Genomic DNA, 20,737 nt, shown 5'->3' with positions numbered 1-20,737 from the left:
AAAAGTCAAGTAAACCTCAAGACTGGTTAAGCAGTATGACTCCCTAAAGTTGCTCCAAGTCCATCTAACTGCAGGAAAAAAAAAACCTCCACATCACTATTAGCTACAGGTCCACCAACATGCACCATGAAAACCACACAGTGCCTTCCTGGACCTACCTGAGTCACTCATAATACAGCCATCACTCTAGGCATGAGTAATTTTAACTATTCTTCCACTGATCGAGATACATAACACCCTTGCCCAAAGATTCCTGCACTTTGTAAACACAAATGCACTGGAACAGTTAGTCTGTACCCCCAAAAGGGGCTACAATGTTCTTGACCTAGTAGTCACTGACAGTTTACTATTATTAGAATGAAATGTACAACGGCAAATTGGTATATTACCGAAATGAAAACTTGAAAATCAAAATATTGAAGAAAAAAAAGTCGAAAAAAAGAGACTGTAAATGTCGAATTTGACATTTTCGAACAGTCACCACACTTCTGGTAACAGCAGTACTGTGCATTGCATAGTAAAAAATGTGTTTGCAGGGGGCAAGCCCCCCTGCGCCCCCCACCCCCCTGCTACGTATATATAAAAACAAAGGGATTGCACTATAGTGAGGGAAAGGGTACATTTCCTGAGCCCCACTATAGTGAGATCTGCATCACAATGTCGAAATTCACAACAGCGAATGCTGCATTGCATTCACTGTTGTAAGGTTCGACATTGTGGCATTCATGTTTTATTTGTGCAAAATGGCAGTTTCACACAAATGTCAATCGCATGAAGTGTGAGTAACAAACTGATAGCAAACCGTCACTGACATGGGAGGTCACTGCACCACCCCATGTGTGAGTCTGTCACTGGTAAGGTCTGACCATAAATCAGTCATGTTTAATGTAACAGTCTTACCTGAACACCCCTCAGGATCCAAAATGTGGAAAAATCTCTGCAAAGTAAACTATAGCCTCCTAAGTGATGACATATATAGTTTCAAACCTACTGCTACCACTGACAGTAAAGACACCTTTATGGAGGTGTACACAAATGTCCTGTATAAACACCTTTACAATGGTATAGACTTAGCTGTACCAGAAGGGATCAAAACTTGTCCATGAAAATCAAGTTGCTCAGTTGGACATCTAGCATGACTAGATTATATATACAACAAGAGAAAAAAAATGATGTCCAGGAATAACAGGGAACAGTCTCAGCAGCTGAACATGGCTTAAGCAAGAAAATTAAACATCTTGTAAAGTTCTCTAAAGCTAATTACAAAACTAAATTAGCATCCATAGCCAAGGATAATCACAAGACATTCTTTAGCTATGTCTGTAATCTAAAAGGGAAGGCCTGGCTTTGCACCAGATTCAGAGTGGATGTTACCATTCATACTGAACCTTAGGACATAGCCAACCTGTTAGCAGATAGGTTTGGCAACAGTTTCACACCCCTGTCTCAAGCGAGTGTACTCCCAGCATACCTGTCAACAGTTCTCTATCTATTATCTCCAAATAACAGGTGATAACCACACTTGTCAATGCAAAAAAACACAGCCTCTATAGGACTGGATGACATCACAGGCTGCTTTCTAAACAGTTTAAAGCAACAGTTGGCAGAACACTGGGTACTCTCTTCAACCACAATCTAAGTCCTGGCTTTGTCCTGACAGAGGGGAAAATAGCAACTGTAATACCCTTGCACAGAGGGGGTCTTCAACTTACCAGGGAACTATACACCCATAAACCTGACCAACCTTCTCTGTAAGACCATGAAGAGAATCATCTTGGACATTAAAAACAAGGACATTGTTGACTTTCAGACTCTTCAACCAACCAAGTTTGGCTTTGTCAAGGGCAGATCATGCCTGTTACACCTAGTGGAATTCTTCAAGAGTGTCACCAAAGCCCTGGATGAAGGCAAATCAGTACATACTGCCTCTCTCAACTTGGCCAAGGGCTTTGGTACAATCCCTTACTGAGGCATCATTGTGGAACTCACTCACCTGAGGATTAACCCGTACATCATTAGATGGGTAGCCAACTGTCTCACCAACAGAATGCATGCAGTCATAGGTAGGCATTCCACCTCTACCAGCAGATCTGTTACCAGTGGTGTCCCACAATAATCTGTGCTGAGCCCCCTACTGTTTGGAATGCATTTCTCAGAAATTCAGGTGAAATAAATGCCCTGTGGCTCAACAAGTTTGTTGATGACTGCAAACAGGGAACAATTACTGAATCCCCAAATGATGTCAACATATTATAAAATGTGCTTACATACATAAATGATTGTTGCCAAAGCTACAGACTTAATAAGTTAACCCAAAATAATGTACTTTTACCCGTTTTGGCAAAGGAGAAGTCTCTGCAAATTACACTATTAATAATACCCCCTATGTTCTAACCCAATAGTGAGAGATTTGGAAATGCAGGTTGATGCCAACCTCACCTTTGATCATCATGTGTCCACAGTGGTAATGAAGGCTCTTTATGTCGCACACCTCATACCTCTCACACCTCGTGAGAGCATAGCATCCAAGACTAAGGATGTTATAACTCCACTGTACTCGCCCCTCATTAGATCCATTTATTGAGTACAATGCTCCCCTTTGCATGTTCCTCATCAGACACCTGCAGCAGCTGGAGAGATCTCAGATGTTTTTCACTAAGAAAATCCAGGAACTTCCAGCACAACATATAGACCATTGAGAGGCTACCTGTGGCTGACCTAGAAAGCAGTCTCAAACCCTGCCTTAATGGAAATGTTGCACCTCCATAAATCACATGGAACAAGACTCACTCACTCTAGGGACCTTAAACTAGCCTGTGACATCAACAGGACATGCTGGAGAGACAGATACTGTATGTTTCCCAGAGATTGCCACCCCTATGGAACAAACTTCCAGTTCATGTGAAACTGAACTCCTCAATGACCCTATTTAAGTGTGACTGAGACAATTGGATAGAATTTTCCCCGGAGGTTTCACCTATGACACTCTTAGACAGGATCAAACAATGCTGATCATGCATTCACAAATATGGACTACATATCTTAATTTATAAGGGAACAATGGTATTACTTGGGTAGCCTTGACAAGTCCCTTGGGCCATTATCCTAGTAACCTCCTATGAACCTAGGGCCATTATGGTAGTAGCCTCATATGACACTATGAAGCTATGAGCCTATGCAGGCCTGTAAACATTTTGTCTCGCACATGGGCTGCTGATGTCATGTACTATAAGTTCAGCTGCAGTGTTGCAAAAGTGAGACTTGTGCTGCGGCATTTGCATTATGTGCTGTGTTCTGTAATCTATATACTTAGATAGGTAGGGGTTCTATTGTCCCTGCAGTCAAAAGTGTGTGTGTGTGTGTGTGTGTGTGTGTGTGTGTGTGTGTGTGTGTGTGTGTGTGTGTGTGTGTGTGTGTGTGTGTGTGTGTGTGTGTGTGTGTGTGTGTGTGTGTGTGTGTGTGTGTGTGTGTGTGTGTGTGTGTGTGTGTGTGTGTGTATGTGTGTGTGTGTGTGTGTGTGTGTGTGTGTGTGTGTGTGTGTGTGTGTGTGTGTGTGTGTGTGTGTGTTTGCTCTTGCTTGACATTAGAGAGAGAGCCTTTTACCACAGCATGCGGGACACTGGTATTACCATATTCTCAATTAACACTGCTGATGTCATCAGCTACATCAGATGTTTGGATATGCAGTCATCCCACGAGGGCATGGTCAGGCACTGGTCTGGAGGCCAGGCAGACATCACCTCATGCTATACCAGACAGAATACAGTGAAATGGCTTTTAATCTATCCACATATATCATGGCATAGTTTGTAGGCCCTGGGTTATCTTCCTGAGAAAGCCCTGTGGTCTGTCCAGCTGCTGCATGTGTCTGTAGAGAACATGCAAGAAAGAGCATTATACTGTATCATTGTTCTGATGAGGTTTGACTACAGTGCTATTATACAGTCCTAAGATCTGAATATGATGGCATGACTTATGATGTGCACCATATGTTTGTCCTGGAAGATCATTAAAGACAGAAGCTAGAAAGTAATGATATATATTGTAGTTTCTGACCTCAACACTCTTACAAGAGAATTCACCATGACATTGCGAAACTTCAATGCTATCAATTGTCTAACTTTTCAAGGCCAATATAAGTCATAGGTACAATGACCAGCTCAATGGCACAAATGCAGATATACTAAGCACAAAGTTAGCTATGCACCCTGAGCATCAGACACAGCTTTTATATCCCTGAATCAAAAAGATAGAAAACAGGGATATGGCACAGTTATCATCACTTGCACAGGGTGTTGTGTGTGTGTCGGGGGGGCAGGAAGCCTAGGCTGACACAGAAGGTCAGTGAGTTTGTGTGAGTAGGAAGGAGAAGAAGGCAGGCATTGAGATAAAACAACAAATGTTCAGTGAGACAAACTGAGTAACTATTGTGAATGCATCTGTAGGGGTCCTCCAGGTGAAATTGGTGTGTGTGTCTGCATGAACACAGCCAAGCTCTGTGTTAGCTCTACTTCTTGGTATGTCAGACTGGTGTGAGCCATGCATGATAGAGGTGGCAGTTCATTGCTGTCATCACCAACCATGAGAACTGGCTCTGCCAGAAGTTGCACTGGCATGTCCATGTTCACGGCCAGATGCAGTGCTATGACTGAAGTCTGCTGGATGAGCTCCCTTATGGGGATACCCAGGACCCCAACCTCATGGTCTGCCACCTCTGGGTGTGGACAGCAAACTCACTGACTGAGCAGTAAACTACTACCGCTGTGGGAGCATGGTCAGTCATGGCCACTTTGGCTGACTGCAGATGATGTGGCTGACCTACACCCATGAGGATTCCATTCCCCTCCCAGCAGACACCCCTTGGTCCATCACAGACACCTCTTGTTCCTTATGTGTCATTCAGCTGATCCAGTGAACGGACAAGCATATGACACCTCTTACTTAAAAAAAAAAAAAAGAAAATAAGATGATGGCATATTCTCAGTAATCTCTTCCTATGTATTTCCCACTAATCTTTGTCCAACATATAAGAATTTTTCTCCTGTATTATTTATCACAAACATGAGTTATACAAAACAGAGAAAGTAACAAGTAAAATATGACAAATAATTTTTTTTGCAAAAAATTATTTGTCATATTTACTTGTTACTTTCTCTGTTTTGTATAATTCAGCTTTTTGATTATTGTATAACTGTTATTATTTCTCAGTTTTTGTGAAAATTGTATAATTGAATAATTTGTCCATTTTGCTGGAGCTTTTCTCCTCAGGTCTCCACTGAAAATGGGCCTGTGCTCAGCTGGATCAACTCGGTTAACAAATGTAAAATAAATAAATTATAAATAAATAAACTACAGAATGTAACTGACTCTGTTATGATAACAAAAAAAAATATAAAAGTCCAACTATATCAATGCAAGCCACTTGGCATTCATAACATAAATGTGCAGGAGTAGACACAGAAATGTCTCAGACAGCTGAGGATATTTCCATATATCATCCACTAACTTAAAAAAAAATTATATATATATATATATATATATATATATATATATATATATATATATATATTAACTTAAAATATGTGGTCCTAATAAACAAGGATATAGGGAATCTCCAAACTCTGGATCCCACACAGTTTGGTTTTGTGAAGGGCAGATCATGCCTGCTCAACCTGGTCGACTTCTTTGAGTCGGTCACCAGAGCTGTAGATGAAGGCAAGGTGGTTCATACAGTCTACCTTGATCTGGCCAAGGCCTGTGATTACATTCCCCACTCAGGAATCATACAAAAACTCACTAAGCTAGGCATCAACCCCTATATCATTAGGTGGATTGTAAATGGGTTTACAGATAGAACCCAGAGTGTGAAAGTAGCTGACTCCAAGGCAGACTTCCGACCAGTCATGAGTGGAGTCCCATAGGGTTCAGTCCTGGGTCCTCTCATGTTTGGTATCTAGTTCTCTGAAGTCCAGGCCAACACAGATGAACTCTGGCTGACAAAGTTTGCAGACGATTGCAAGTTGGGAGCCATAATTAACTCCCTGAGTGATGATGACAGCATACAGAAAGGCCTCACTGACACCAACGACTGGTGTCAGAACCATGGCCTTATGCTCAGTGCCAAAAAATGTGTCGTCATCCCCTTTGGGAAAAAGCTGGTTCCCATGAATTACCACATCGATGGTAGTCCACTGAACACAGAAGGTGTCATAAGAGATCTGGGAACACAACTTCTCTTTTGACCACCATATTGCCACTGTGGTCAGAAAGTCCTTCTATGTGGCACATCTTATTACTAAGGGTTTTGCATCCAGGAAGAAAGAGGTCATTGTCTCCCTCTACTCTTCCCTCATTAGGCCAATCATTGAGTACAATGCCCCATTTGGCATGTACTACACACCTGCAACAACTGGAGAGGCCACAAAAGTACCTCACAAAGAGAATCCTAGGCCTTAAACACTTGTCCTATATGGACAGACTCAAAAAACTCCAACTATTCTCTGTCTCATATCGACTACTTAGAGGCGATCTCTGCTTGATTTACAAAGCCATGTCTGACCCAGCTCTGTTAGAAATGCTACATCCAAAGAAATCCCAATCCCTCAGCACTACACACTCCAGAGACCTCAACCTCATTACCACAATCAATAGAACAAGCTGGAGGGACAGGTTCATAACCCAGAGACTGCCCATGCTATGGAATAGACTTCCCATACATGTCAAGTGGAGCACTTCACTGGCCCTCTTCAAGAGAAATCTTGATGAGTGGATGGGAAATAGAAAATTCACCCCTGGCTCTACTCGACAGAGGCACTGGATACTAAGGTCGGGTGGCACAATGCCAGGGTTATCCTATGGGCTAGGTTTGTAAAGGCTCCAGGGCCATTAGTCTAGTACACACCTATGAACCTATGAACCTATATGTTCTTCAAAGCTGCAAAGCTAGTTGTGGTATATATTGACATCACTCTTTACAGTAGACTCAGAAACAACTATGAATATCTACATAATACAAGTTTCATTAAAATAAATTGTCTTAGACTTTCAGATAGGGCCATTGCAGTGGTGCAGCAGTTAGCATTGCTGCCTCACAGCAAGAGGTTCTCTGGTTCGATTCTCAGCTGGGGTGCCTTCTGTGTGGAGTCTGCATGTCCTCCCTGTGGTCGCGTGGGTTTCCTTCAGGTGCTCTGATTTCCTCCCAAAGACATGCTGTAGGTGGATTGAACACTCTAAATTGGCCCTAGGCATGAGTGCATGAATGTGTGTGCCTTCTGTGGAAGGTTGGGCATTGGGCTGGCAACTCAACACAGTCAAAATCCACTGCCAATCATAAGCGGACAGGTGATCTGCTGTGGTGACCCCTAACTGGGAAAAGCTGAAAGAAGAAGTCTTAGACTTATGGATTTTGACAGACTCTGTAAATTTTCTAACAATAAAAAAATTAAAGGCGAAAGGGAACTGTGATAGCTAACATTTGCAAACATGAGTTCGGAACTTGTGTGGGGAACACAAGTATTACACAGATCCAAGGAAAGTAGGAGACAGAAAAGAAGATGTGGGTATGGGTGAAGAAAAGGGACACACAAGAGGAATGTTGGAATTGGAAACTCTGAGGGAAAATCAGAAGGGTATGGGCAGTTTTTTTGTGGGAATAGGTCTAGTTTTTTAAGAATAGAAGGAAAGTTAAACAAAGAGAAAGAGGAGGAGAAGGTCATCATAGCAGGTATACCCACAGAACAAATAACACAACATGAGACAGACGAATGCTGGAAAAAAACAGTAAGGACAGGTATCTTACACAGCACACTGCACAACACTGGCAATGGAAAGTTATTAAACAGGGTGGGAGTGCAAACCAGCCATGGTGAAATGCAGAGAACATATCTACTTATGCACTATCATGTTTTCACGTCACAAACTGTGTGGCAGTCATATACCTGGATGTGTATGACCAATGGTATATCTGTGTTCCAGTGTAATAAAGTAGGATAATAGCACAAATTGGATAAATATACACATATCCAATTAGTCCATCAGCAGTGCTTATGTAAGACAAGCAACATCACAGATGAGCAAGTGCAGATCTAAAAATGGTAAATAACTCCACCAGAGGACTGAAATCGACCTACAACCATGCATGTGAAAGGCAAACAACAAAGTACAGTAACAAACATAAGTACTGCAGAAGTGCAACAAATGCTGCTACATACACAAATAGGTGTACACAACCAAAACAAATGTGTAATGGAATGTGTATATGTTACACACATATTCCATGTCCACAGGTGTAGATGTGTATGTCTGTCAGTGGCAATCAATGCTGAAACACATACATACACCAATGGCATGTAATAATATGTTCAAAAATGTAACAGTACAACATAATGACTAACACAGGTTGTGCACATGGATGTGAAAAAACTACATTGGACAACACACAAGTATAATGAGAACAAGGATGCATTTCATGCATTAGCCAGCAACTTGTGTGCACATGTCCTACATTGTGCAGTGCCCATACATGTGACACATGATCACTGTGTCAGATTAATAAATGGCAACAGATAGTAGTTTTAACAAAGGCAAACATACCTGCAAAAAATACTATGGCAATATGTATGTGGGAGGGAGGTGGACAACATGGGTCCACATCAGGAAAAAGCAAGACAAGGTAAGTTGACACAATGCAAATGTATGTGTGCAGCACACAGGGTGCTGTAGGAGCTACACAGGCATATACCTATCCAAATGGAAAACATATGTCAAATGGCCAGATGGACTACTGATGTCCACAGAACTGGACATATATAAAACACACATACACAATATTGTGAAATCATGTCACATCAACATGTATAGGTAAGCAAGCTAAAAATTAAAAGCACACACACATATACTGTTATGCAAATGACAAATAAAGAAATGCAGTGTATGTCAACCACCCTGGTGATTATGGATCAGATGACACTCCTGTGAGCATTATTACAACACATCAGCAGTAAATCACTGCATGCTCACATGTCAAAGGTAAATTTGTGTGTCAGTATGTATACAACTATGTGCCCGTACACATGCAGTCATTTAATGTGTACAACTATTTATGCAAAATGTACACTGATGCCACTACATAATGGGTGTGGAAATGCTACATACAATAAACACAGCATAATGCACTGTGAAAGTATGCCTTATCTGCAGCATTGTGTACAGATTAATGCTCCATTGCTGTTTGGATGCAGTCAGAAAAGGAGAACTGCACCTACAATATACCTGTATATAATCCCACATGACATCACTATTGCCAGACTATGACACAACACCATCTCATGACAGTGGGACATCATGACGATTGTTATCCAAAAAAACATGTGGAATGACATGTTTGTATGTTGGACATACCTGATATGGCAAAATAAAAATCCAAGGCATATCACACATTAGTGATGGAGTATGGACAACATATGTTGTCTGTCCGTCACCCCAGTAACATGCCTGTTTACAGGCTACCTCTTGAAGCACTATCTGTAGGTTAACTGCCACAATGCATGGACAGTTGAGTGTGTGTGGAAAGTGTAATGTATTAATATGTGTCATGTACATATTGAAACTGAAGTAGATGTCACATGACCGTAACACACAAGCATGACAGACACATTGTATGGAAGCACATGAGTGCATATGCAGTTCAAGCTATGAAATGGCAATCACCATGTTGGCAGTATAACACAAGTGGAGCACACATACAATACTTATGGACCAGAGGGATCAGGCCGATGGGGAGTTCAGACTCCTGAATGATCTCATAAGCTATCACCCTGAATGAATCCTGCTTAGCCTGTGCCATGTCCTCAAAGAAGGACCTGATCATGTCCCTCATCTGTGTTTGGAACACATCAGTGATGGCTTCTCAGATCTCTTCCCCAATAATCATCTCTGTTCTGGTCATGTCAACATCTCTTCTGGGATGCTTGCAGGATGGTTCAGGCAGGTACAGGTACAGGTTCCTCAACATCATCGTCATCATCATCATCATAATTATCACCATCATCCTTGGAAGACTGTCTGTGGCCTTGCTTGTGCTCATTGTTGACTTTAGATTAGAGAAAGTTTAAGGGTCCCCATGCTTTATAAAGATTAATTGCAAAACATCATACAAAAGAAAAACAAATGGCTATCACACAGAATAGTCCCCTGAATATCTTAGCACAATGCAACATGATTATGATACGTTACACAGGAACTGATAAACATCCATTATTGACAGAGTTACCTGTGGCCCTATATGTCGTAGTCCTAAAAAGGATGACAGTATTCTTTTTCTGAACAATTCTATATGTTTAGGCACACACACACACACACACACACACACACACACACACACACACACACACACACACACACACACACACACAGGTCATTAGCTTTGTAAAAATGTATGAATGTTCAGATCAACAGATTGTACTGTCTGCATTCAATGATTTATATGAGCAGCCAATCCGTGTCATTGTTAAAGTGAGGAGAAAGTGATCTGTCAATATTATGGATAACAGGTAAGCTTATATGACAGACATTTGATGCAGGCAGCATGATATTTGGCTGAACACACATCAATATAATGAATAAAACACTGAAAACAATGTGATGTGTTCAATTAACACAACTGTTGACATATGAGAATCTAATATATCTGTTACTAACAGTATTATATTATGCATTAGCAACTAAAACAATTGGCAATGAGTAGTTTAAAAAAGCAAAACATTGTGTAATACTGAACTACTGCAGTCAAATGGGTAACTGCTTGAGCGTCAGTCAGCCTAGGCTATAACTGTGTTTCTAAAAAAACACCCAAGGGGTTGGAGACAGATGTAATACCAATGTTGACCTGTAGGGTGTGTTGAATATGAACCGTTGCAATCAAATGGGTCTTTGCTCAAGTGTCAGTTAAGCTAGGCTTTAACTGTGCTTTTAAAAAAGACACTGAAGATACAATATCAATGTTGAACTAAAGGACATACTACACAGTCTGCAAGCAGCACAGTAACAGATCTAACACCAAATCATTCTTTGAACAAACAGGCTATGCAGAACAAATTAAGCATCAGAAAACAGAGCCAGTCATACACAAATAACAAATTATAATTCAAAGCACTTAAACACAAATGTAAAACACCCAACTAAGCAAAATGTGTGACAGATATACCAACTTAACTGTTATTTAGGTTGTGGAGTATATTTCTAAAAGAAATGTGTACTGAAACAATGGCTCAATAATACAAAAAATATTGGCATTGTTAGGTTTTATTCACAGTTGCAGGCAGAGCTACTGTGTGATGATTTCACTTACTTTCACTGATGCATGATGGGTATTCCTGCATTCTAATCAATATACATGTTATCATGAAAAATACAGGCCTGCAAACAGGGGAAGATGCATTTCAGTTCATAAATATGCAAAATAATCAACATAAAATCTCTCTCTCTACTGATTTCCAAGCCTGTGCATCTGTTCAATGCCCATAGCTGTGTTCCAACTGAGATCCTCCTCACCTGAAATAAAAAAAAAATAGAATGCATGAATAACGTTTTCTCAAATAAAACTGATATACATTTCTCACCACAGTTTGTAGACATTTCTTTCTGAAGAGCATTAGATAATCATAATATACAGTCAACATTTTTATATTCAGGTGTTAACATCTTTGAACACATATTGGAAGACATGAGATTTAAACCTGTAACCACAATCTACATCAAAATTCTAACTTTCAGAACTACCTGCCTACCTAATATATCTTAAGTGAAAAAAAAGCATGCTTTGCATGGTTTCGCATGCAGTGAAAAGAAATCACATCATCTTGAATGGGGATAGTCTACTAATAATGATCTTGTCTTAGGACTGTAATGAATATGTGCTACTCATGCAGTTAACCAGTTGGAAAAATACATTCATTTTATCACTGTGTTCAGAAACATTAATGTTAATGAAGAGCATACATTCCTTAGGCAGTGTGACAGTGACGTGTAGCATGTAGCTTCTGAGAACAGAACCATACATGTTGCTGTACATTATGGACACAGGAAGGTATATGTGAGGACCATGACATTCCTTGATAAATTGCACATCACTAGAAAAATACATACATCTTCCCTGTTATTCATTTTAACTGTTAGTTTGCCCATTCCAGTCTCCAAAACTTGAGGATGATGTGGTTCTACTATTGACTTTAATATTTCATGAGAAAACAGATCATTATAGCATTTTTACTATGGATACAATGTTAAAAAAATTGTTCAGACATATAACAGGATTTAGCAAGATGCGCTTCCCCCATGGTTAAATAACTGATGGTAATGGAATGTTATGGATAATGGATATGTTAGCAGGAATTTGATGGCTAACCAAGTTATTCACAACTATGCTCAAAATATGCATTAATATCAATAACTGTAATATGTTTCTATAAATAAATGCTATGGGTATATTAAAGCAAGATAACAGTTTGTGATACATGTGTTTCCTCCCTAGGTTTGAACATAAAGCAAGCCAAGATGTAAACATGCTGGCCTATAGTTACCAGCCAGCATATGCTTTTCTTAAAAAACAGGTACTACTCTACAGACCCTGTTATTAGAAAGCTGATGTTATTATAACATTATGGATTACAGTCATATTCATAGACATTTGAAGACTATATCAGTGGTTCATTACCTTCCAAAGTAAATAGTGTGGGAAGAAATAGCCAGGGAATTGTTATGGCTAGGCTTGTATAGGCTCTAGGGCTGATAGCCTAGTACCAACCTATGAACCTATGTACCTATGAACCTATGAACATAACCATTAATATAAAGTATTGCAATATGGTTCTTCCAAAAATGCTATGGGTGAAGTTAACTGGTAAAGATATATGTTTCCCCTATGTGGATTGGAACCTACAGCACTTCAAAATTTAAATATGCTAGTCAGTTGCTTTACAAGCCAAGATAACATTCAGTAAGGATTTAATTTTAGAAAACAGTACTGCAGGTGTTTATTAGAACTCCTGTGGAAAATGGATGAACACAGAAAATACAAATACATTTTGGACCTTTTATTGTAAAGAAAAATCAGCTGTCAACACATAACTATAAACATATGTGCAAGCAGTTGGACAGTCATTACTTTTTAAATTAAATAAACATGTCTGTGTAATTGTTTAGGGGGAATGATGTAATGAAGTTATATATGTGTTTTATTCCAATGTGTAACACCGCAAAAGGTGATACTGTGGATCTATAATGAAAAACTATGAAGTGAGCAGCCATCCATGGCCGAGGCACTATAGGCATCTGTAATACACGAGGACAGTTACTATGTGAAATTTTGATTAGATTTTGTAAAACATATGTACATCTACACAGGACATACTTATGGATATTATACACATTATTAAATAAATTAACATGTGCGAATTGAACCTATAGTTAAGAGAACTGGATTTACCAAGTCCACTTAACTATACCCATGAGCTAGTTGTCACAGCAGCTAATACATGGTTATACAAACATCTATCTGATATATATATATGGGACAAAGAAATACCTGTAAAATTCATAGCAATGCTCAGGTATATATAGAATATTGATACTTACTGTAGGGAGCTACGGGTTGTCTCTGCACCTCAGCGACCCTCTTTCAAAGCTCTTCCTCATCCTGTTGATGCAGATCATTACAGCAGTGAAGAACCTATACTCAAGTGTGGTAGATTCCTCCATCAGTGCTCCATCATGATCTGGTTCCACACATTGATCATGGTAAAGTTTCTGGATCTGGCTCTCTTCCTCTGCTCCAATCTGGTGTATATGGCCAACATCTAGGTCATCACCTCGTCGGTCCAGCTGGGTATACAGACACATCTCAGCCTCCTCAAAGTACTCATCACAATCCTCAAGTTGAAGAAGCCTGGAAAATACAAAAACAGAGAAATGTTCACTAAGGCACCATGCTGTTTGCAGTAAGCAATGGGCTGATCAGTAAATATATAAAAATCTTCTTCTTCTCTTTCGACTGTTCCCATTAGGGTTTGCCACAGTGGATCATCTGTTTCCATTTCTTCCTGTCCTCAGCATATTGCTCTGTCACACCAACCACCTGCATGTCCTCTCTCACCACATCCATAAACCTTATCTCAGGCCTTCCTCTTTTCCTCTTACCTGGCAGCTCCATCCTTAGCATCCTTTTCCCAATATACCCATCATCCCTCCTCAGCACATGTCCAAACCAATGCAATCTCACCTCTCTATCTTTGTCTCCAAAGCATCCAACCTGAGCTGACCCTCTAATATACTGATTCCTAATCCTGTCCATCCTTGTCACACCCAGTGCAAATCTTAACATCTTTAACTCTGCCACTTCCAGCTCTGACTCCTGCCTTTTTGTCGATGCCACTGTCTCCAACCCATACAACATAGCTGGTCTCACTACCCACCTGTAGACCTTCCCTTTCACTCTTATTGGTACCTATCTGTCACAAATCACTCCTGACACTCTTCTCCACTCATTCCAACCTGCCTGTACTCTCTTCTTCACCTCTCTTCCACACTCACCATTACTCTGAACTGTTGATCACAAGTACTTAAACTCATCCACCTTCACCAACTCTACTCCCTGCATCCTCACCATTCCTCTATCCTCCCTCTCATTCACACACACATATTCTGTCTTAGTCCTGCTGACCTTCATTCCTCTCCTCTCCTCTCTAGAGCATATCTCCACCTCTCCAGAGTCTTCTCAACCTGGTCCCTACTCTCACTACAGATCACTATATCATCTGCAAACATCATAGTCCATGGGGTCTCCTGTCTGATCTTGTCTGTTAACCTGTCCATCACCATTGCAAATAAGAAAGGGCTCAGAGTTGATCTTTGATGTAATCCCACCTCCACCTTAAATGGATCTGTCACTCACACTGCAGACTTCACCACTGTCACACTACCATTGCACATATCCTGTACCACTCTTACATACTTCTCTGCCATTCCTGACTTCCTCATACAATACCACAACTCCTCTCTAGGCACCCTATCATATACTTTCTCCAAGTCCACAAAGACACAATGCAACTCCTTCTGACCTTCTCTAAATTTCTCCATCAACACTCTCAGAGCAAACATCGCATCTGTAGTGCTCTGTCCCGGCATGAAACCATACTGCTGATCGCTAATCATCACCTCCCTTCTTAACCTAGCTTCCACTACTGTTTCCCATAACCTCAAGCTGTGACTGATCAGTTTTATCCCTCTGTAGTTACTACAATTCTGCACATCACCCTTACTCTTAAAAATAGGTACCAAAACACTTTTACTCCACTCCTCAGGCATCCTCTGACTTTCCAAGATTTCATTAACCAATCTGGTTAAAAACTCCACTGCCATTTCTCCTAAGCACTTCCATGCTTCCACTGGTATGTCATCTGGACCAACAGCCTTTCCATTCTTCATCCTCTTCATAGCTGTACGTAATTCCTCCTTCCTAATCTGTTTCACTTCCTGATTCACTATCCCCACATCATCCAACCTTCTCTCTCTCTCATTCTCTTCATTCATCAGCCCCTGAAAGTACTCTTTCCATCTGCCCAACACACTTTCCTCACTTGTGAGTATGTTTCCCTCACTATCCTTTATCACCCTTACCTGCTGCACATCTTTCCCAGCTGAGTCCCTCTGTCTAGCCAATCTGTACAGGTCCTTTTCTCCCTCTTTAGTGTCCAACCTTTCATATAACTCTCCATATGCCTTATCCTAAGCCTTCACCACCGCTCTCTTTGCCATGCTCCTCATCTCCTTATACTCCTGTCTACTTTCTTCATCTCTCTCTGACAATGCCACCTCTTCTTCACCAGCCTCTTCCTCTGTATACTCTCCTGTACTTCCTCATTCCACCACCAGGTCTCCTTGTCCTCCTTCCTCTGTCTAGATGTCACACTATATTGATTTTGATATATATATATATATATATATATATATATATATATATATATATATATATATATATATATCAGTAAATATATCAAAATCAATATTTGAAATGGGGGTTGATGTCTTGTTACTATTAGATCATTTGAAGATAACAGTCACATGCCACACAGAGTATCATTTATTGAGGGTCTATGTTAAATATTCAAACATCCAAAATGTTGAACGTTACATGGTTGAGACCAAATGTTCGACATTTGAATGTTTGAATATCAAAGAAAAAAAAAAGAAAAGAAAAACACACCTTAACAGTGTGATCAGGGGGGCAGGCCCCCCCTGCACCCCCCACCCCCCCTACTTAAATATACCAACTCTGAGACTGCACTTCAGTGCAGAAAAGGGAAATTATCCCTATCTGCACCGTATGGCGCTGTTGAAACTAAATCTTCGAACACTTAAAATTTCAAACATTTGGTCTCGGCTATGTAATGTTCAAAATTTTAAGCGTTTTGAAGAACTGACATAGACCCATTTATTGATACCTATTGGATGTTTACGTGTACACCTGGGTGTTTCAGTGCATAAAGACAATTTACATTGATGTGCATGACTGGGATTCCAAAAACATGAATTTTAATGAACCTCATTAATTATGTATGGTGCAAATGGTACTTAACAGTGGGTGCACACAAGGTGCACTTTTATTCTGTAATTCAGAGTGAGAGGTACATTGGCAATTGGTAGCAATTCTGTTTTGATGATTGCTAAATCTCTTAATGTTAGTCATTCCAAAACATACATGTTTAAATTGATATTTAATCAAAATGTTATCTTTAGCAGAAGTTGTTATCAGTTACTGGAGTGATGGCTTGAACTTTATGCATACAGGTGTTGTTCTTCTAAATAGTTTATTTTAGTCCCATATGCAGTTGTATAGACAGACTTCCATTCCAAATGTTAACAGTATATGAAGGCTGATTTAGGGATCATCTGCAATTCTTTCTGGTAATTCCTTGCACTCTGTTGTGTAACTATGGAAAGCTGCGGATTCAGACACTATCTGTATCTAATATGTGATGTTGATATTACAGATATTTCTTAATTCATGTCTCCTAACAAAACTATTAAACACATGTGCTGTTGCTGTTACGGACATCTTCAATGATCAGTACTGGCTCTATATACTAAGGATCCATACTGTCTGTGGCCTGGCTATACCTCCATGCACTACATACATATATATATATATATATATATATATATATATATATATATATATATATATAGATATAGATATATATATATATATATATATATATATATATATATATATACACATCTATATATATATATATATATATATATATATATATATATATATATACATATATGCGTGTGTGTGAGTGTGTGTGTTTATTGTCAGGGGTTCTAATCCCACTGTCAAAGTGTAAAGATATTGCAAGTTAGATTGATTTTACCAATGTTATGTATGAAGGCATTGTTGTTACTTGTAATATGTCACATTAGTATTTATTACACACAGTGTTATACAGACATGTTTTCATTGTACCAAAATGCATACTGTTTATGTTGAAATATACTGTTCACAGAATGAAATGCATAAATGGGCTTAAACATTAATATTATCATGTGCGTATGACTGTCTTTCAGATGGCCAACTGTCCTAGGTGTGACAACTTCATCCCCTAGGAAAATTACATCATAACTGATGCTCTTCACCAAGATGGAAATAGACTCCTAGACCATTCAGGTAATATTCTTTGGAGAAGTGAAATCTCAACAGACCTTGCCAAAATGATCAATGCAGTTGGAGGCCACACGTTACCTTTAAGTCTGTAGATACTGGTGCTCAGACATCATCCTTCATGCAGTCAACGTAGTGACATGTTATGAGAGATCGAGGGATGCCACTGGTGGCGGCCCACCATTGACCCCACCTGATGACATCACAATATTTCTGGCCTCACTACATACAGCAAGAGGGGAGCAACACATCCCTGGTGGTGGGATTGAAGCTGGAGTTCCAGGACAATAATGTATGCCTTTATTTCCATTACAGGGCAGTGTATTGAGACAATCACTACATACTGCTGTAGCATGCATATTCATGTATTGCTGTTTTTGATTTACAGCAGTAGAGTTGAGCCATGTACACATATTCACACAGGGTAAGGATGATGAATGTAAGTCTAACTGCATGTATTGATACTGCTGAGTTACAGACAGAGCAGTCCAAACTGCATTTGTAAAGCTGTTTGCATTGATATTCACAGGTCCATCTACTTTGGGATTAAACTAGGAATCAGCAGGTGAATGTCTTTATACTGTTACTGTGAAAACTACCTTGTCAGTGCCTGAACCTCATTTCACGGGACTGCGGTTTACCATTATATTGTCATCTCTCTACCATTGTACACTATAGGTACATCCAGTGCAGGGGCAAGCCATGCATTTTTAAATTCAGATAGACTAGATATGATACAGCAACATTTTCATAGCTTTTAACAGTGTGTAGCACATGTTATACCTGACATTCTTGTCAATATTTGTTAATACAGGCTCACCTGGTGTATGGTTGCAATGACCATCACATGAGTATTTGCAGCACATATTACTGTGTTGTATATGTGATGCTATCAGTATTTTTTTTTTTGCTAAATACATGGCTATCCAGTCTTTCTCTTTACTTTCCCACTGCAGGATCCGCAGTACAACCCACAATCTCTCCACAGCAGGAGCCTGCCAGTATGCTATTACATATGTTTCATACCTGTAATTGATGTTAATCTTGTAGTTGATCTCCATTAATACTGTGTCCTTCTTACCATTCCTAGGTCAGTCTGTATCAATGTCCTCAAGTGCACATAAGAGTGATATGTGTATGTCACACATTCGAACTGTGTTCACCTGGTTAATGGTGTAAATAATGGGATCAGTAATGCTGTTTTTTCCCTCATTTGTTGAAGCTCATCCCTGTTTAATACCACCATCTTCACATTAGGTTTTCCCAGGTGTATGTTTAAGCATCACATTTGTCATGTTTGTTGGACATGTAAACAGATTATATACTTATTTTATGTAGATTACATGAAACATACATACATACAGTAGACTGCAAGTGAAGTCATTATTACGTGTGACATTGCAGTGACATATATGTCTTTGATGATATCCATCATGTGATGCAGGCACATTGTCCTGATCTGTGTTTTTGCATCTTGTAGCACCTCAACTATCTGTATCATCCTGTAGCCCATCCAGTGATCATGATGCTGGTCAAGATGTTTCTCAGCATGGTAGTATAACCCCTGGCACAGAGGACCTTAAGTTGTTTGGAGAGTCCATCCATGAATCTGACAGTGTTGTTGCAACAGATGTTGCCTCAGATGTGGAGGTCCACAGAGGATGCTGTCACATAAGATGTTGAACAGGGTGAGTGCATTGACCAACACACCACAGTTAAGAGCACTGCTGCTGGCAGTTTCACACAACGACCAGGGACAGGGCAGTGTAGTAGATGTAGGCAAGCAGATGTTGTACATGGCCAGGTGTCAGAGGGTGTCTGCCTCCTGCTGCAGGCAAATGGACAGTTACAGCAACATCATCATTCAGATGCTCATGCACTTGCCCGTGCCATAGATCATGTAGCAGATCAGCTACTTGTCATATATGAAGGACAAGAGAGCAGACTTGGTGAGAATATGGCTTCATTGGCCACTCAGTATGAGAGTCTGCTAGCTACAGCATGGTTGGTGGAAGGCCTGGCCTCTGTGGTACTGCAGCAGTGTTGTACTAACAGCAGGATTACTTGTTCCCTGACTGCGCTCAGCAAATTGCAACCTGGGAGAGGCAGGTCACTTGTCTCAGAAACAGTGCATTTATGGAACATTAACATAACCAGTATGACTTACCATTGCTCAAATTCACATATATATGGTAGTTAAATTAGTAGCTATTAAAGTTCCTTGTTTTGACAGCTATATATTACAATCTGCTATGCCTGGAAGTTCTGTCCTCCTGTCCTTCTGTATTAATTTTTTGCTTGTGCATTCTTAGTCCCGCAGATTTATTTGTCTACACATCCATCTACGCTGTTCGTATAATGATACAACCTATAGAAGTCTGCTCTTCACTGGAAGTAAGTCAATTCACTTAACATCTGAGTTTGATGAAATGAGTATTTTTCGAGAAAATTCACAAATGTAATTGGACTGCAGACAGAAGTAACATTGTTTGCAGCAGGTCCCATTTCAGTAAAATGCCAATCATCCTTCACAGGAGAAAGCTGTATTTCTATCAGAAGTTATGCCAAGGGTTTTGCAGGAAGACATTTACTGTTAAATGTTTATTTTAAAATGCACTAAAACCAGCACTATTAACTGGGGATGTGTACAACACTTTTAATGACCACTAAGCTCTAAATTGATTGTGAAATAAAGTGTGTGTATCAAATTATTGCAGAAGGGTTTGCCATGGCTTGTGTAGCTCAAACTGTTACTTTACTATGAGTGAGTTGTTCAGAGGCATACTTTAACAGGAATTATAGCTGTATTCAGCTGCCTTTAAAATAATAATGATAAAGATAACAATAAATAATCATGATAATAATTATCTATCTATCTATCTATCTATCTATCTATCTATCTATCTATCTATCTATCTATCTATCTATCTATCTATCAAAAACAAACCTCCCCTCCTCGACAGCCACCAGCAAGTACAAATAGTTAAAATGTCCAAAGAAATACTGAAGGTGGCACAC

The sequence above is a fragment of the Protopterus annectens genome, chromosome 3.part1 (genome assembly GCF_019279795.1).
Source record: "Protopterus annectens isolate FY-2018-M chromosome 3.part1, PAN1.0, whole genome shotgun sequence".
NCBI classification, from domain to species: domain Eukaryota; kingdom Metazoa; phylum Chordata; order Ceratodontiformes; family Protopteridae; genus Protopterus; species Protopterus annectens.
This window is presented reverse-complemented; position numbering follows the sequence as displayed.